The sequence below is a fragment of the Lolium perenne genome, chromosome 4, assembly GCF_019359855.2.
Source record: "Lolium perenne isolate Kyuss_39 chromosome 4, Kyuss_2.0, whole genome shotgun sequence".
Lineage (NCBI taxonomy): Eukaryota > Viridiplantae > Streptophyta > Magnoliopsida > Poales > Poaceae > Lolium > Lolium perenne.
In genome coordinates this window covers 309372098-309374552 of record NC_067247.2, presented here as the reverse complement: position 1 = coordinate 309374552, position 2455 = coordinate 309372098, and the positions used below count along the sequence as shown (strand labels likewise).

The window sequence follows — 2455 nt, the reverse complement described above, 5'->3', positions numbered from 1 at the left end:
AAGGCCCTTTTTCCACCAGTGTCTTATCATATGCAACTATCAATTTTGAAAGAAATAAAAATCACATTTACCAGTTCTAGCATTTTATAGAAAACAATCCAGATGTAACCAATGATTTATCCCAAGAACGTGCAAAATATTAATTTCAAAAAAGTTACCACTATGCCTAGATTTGTTTTCAAAATTTTGTTTTCAGAATCCCTAGATTTCATAGAAAACAATCCAGATGTAACCAATGATTTATCCCAAGAACATGCAAAATATTAATTTCAAAATTTCAAAACATAACTTTTCATAGTAACTATGCCTAGATTTGTTTTCAGAATTTTTTTGAAACTTATAAATATAATTTAGTTATGTTTTTAAAACGAAGATATCGCTGAAGGTCTGGAGGAAAATACACATTCCGCAGAAGAATTCAACCTCCCGGTCCACATATAGCCGATACAGAACAATAAATATCCATGAAGCAGATCAGAAACTCATGGTGCTTGCTCGTGCAGGCAATGTTATGCTCGGCAAGCTACATCACCCGTGTATCCACGGCTCGAGTGGCAACAAGAATCTCACCGATCAAACGCTGCAACGCAGTACTATCCGAGACAACACCGAGGTGAGACATGTTGGCGATCCTGACGAACTTGTAGTACTCCTGCCTCGGGCCTCCACCGATCACCTCGTCAAGCGCCAGTATGCTCGGCAAGTTCACCACCCCGTCGCCGTCTCCGTACACCACCTCGGGGGCGTTCCCGCCGCCGTCTCGTAACACCAGCATCTCTGGTGTCGGCACGCCGCCGCCATTGACGCACGTGACGGGCACCACCGGCGCTCCGAGGTTCAGTGCCACGGGAAGCGCCCGCGTCTCGTAGAGCTGCACCGAGTACGGCGGCAGCCCGGCCGCCGCCAGAAACGCCGGCGTGTCGCGCGCGGCGTAGCTCCTGTTCCGCGTGACTACAGCGGCGTGTCGTCGCGGAATGCTATGGGAGACGGCAGCGCCGTGAACGTGCTGGCGAAGGTCCTGCCCACGCTTGGCAGCGACAGGACGTCGGCCGGCGACGGCGAGGAGGCGGATGAGCTGGAGGAGGTAATGCTGGCGGCGAGGCCCTGCATTGACAAGACGAACCCGCCGGCGCCCGTGGAGGCCATGACGAAGTGCTTGACGAACCTCCTGCGCCAGGGTAGCGGGCTCCATCTGAGGAAGTCCAGAGCGAAGTAGCCGCCCTGGCTGTGCGAGACGAGGAGGACAGGCTTGCCCCCATTCGCCCTGCTCGCGCGCTCCACGAGTGCTCTGAACCGCCACCGGAATAGGGACAACTCCCTGTTCGCCTGCCCTGCCGGGGAGGGAGCGTGCCGGAAGTCGTACGGAGCGCCGAAGAGGGTCTCGCCGTCGCGGTATCCCTCTCGCTCCAACGCCTCCACCAGCTTCCCCATGCAGAGCTCCCTGGCCAACGAAACCCTTAACAAAATCGACCGGTGTGATGAACTGAATTGGAGTGCCCTGCTTTGCATTAGTTGTTGTGATGAACTAACGACATGAGAGGTTAATTAGTCTGTGATAATTACTTGTCGGCAGGGTCGTCGGCGAGGAAGCCACGGGTGGAGCCGAAGGAGACGGCGCGGGTCTCGACGCCGGGCGCGTTGCCGTAGTCGCCGACGGCTTGGTCATAGACCAGGCGGAGCTGGCCTGCGAAGCAGGGGACTTCAGCATCAGGAGCGGTGATGTTCTTCCATAGCAGTGACCACCGGCCGTCGCCCTTCCGTGCCACGCAGAACGCCGGCGGCGGCTCGTAGGCGTCGGTGAGGCGGACCTCGATCTGGCTGCAGGTGTTACCCGGCAGCAGCACGACAGGGTGGACGCCCAAGGCGTGGTCGAAGGCGTATGGTTCAGTGTATTGCAAGGCGGCGGTGTAGCGGACTCGGAAGAATATGGAAAGGATGAGCAGGAACCGTGGCCAGTTGGCCACCATCGGAGCTTTGTGGCCATGGAGAAAGATCTGTGCCCGTGCGTAAGCTGCTGGTTTCGGTCGACGAGATAGAACGGATAGTGCGCAGCAGGGTTCGAGTGGTTCTGTGGTTGACACAAATATTCCGATTTTTTTTTAAAGTTTTGGCTCGAATACTGATCTCGTCACAATATTCTGACCACAAAGTGTTTGACATGTACAGAAACTTCGGTTCAGAAATCAGAACTTAGGGGCATCCAAATTCAGTACTAGCATAAACATCTTGCGAGATTTCAGTACACCCTTCTCGATAGAGTTTTCTACGCGCTGGAATGGCATCATCGAGACTGGAAACCTTTAGAAGTTCAACAGGGATTCAGAAACGAAGAGGAAAACTCTGAACGTAAAAGAGGATGATGACTCACTCGTTAGATAAACTAGTTGAATGCCCGTGCGTTGCTACGGCTTATTATTTTTTCTTTCATCGTTGTACATGTGAACATAATCCATGT

The 2455-nt window shown here is 52.9% G+C and overlaps 1 pseudogene; it reads right to left on the bottom strand.

The window, feature by feature from the left end:
• Window positions 1–376: 376 nt before the first annotated feature.
• LOC127296083 (lecithin-cholesterol acyltransferase-like 1) lies at window positions 377–2204 on the bottom strand (annotated as a pseudogene).
• Between the last annotated feature and the right edge of the window lie 251 nt (window positions 2205–2455).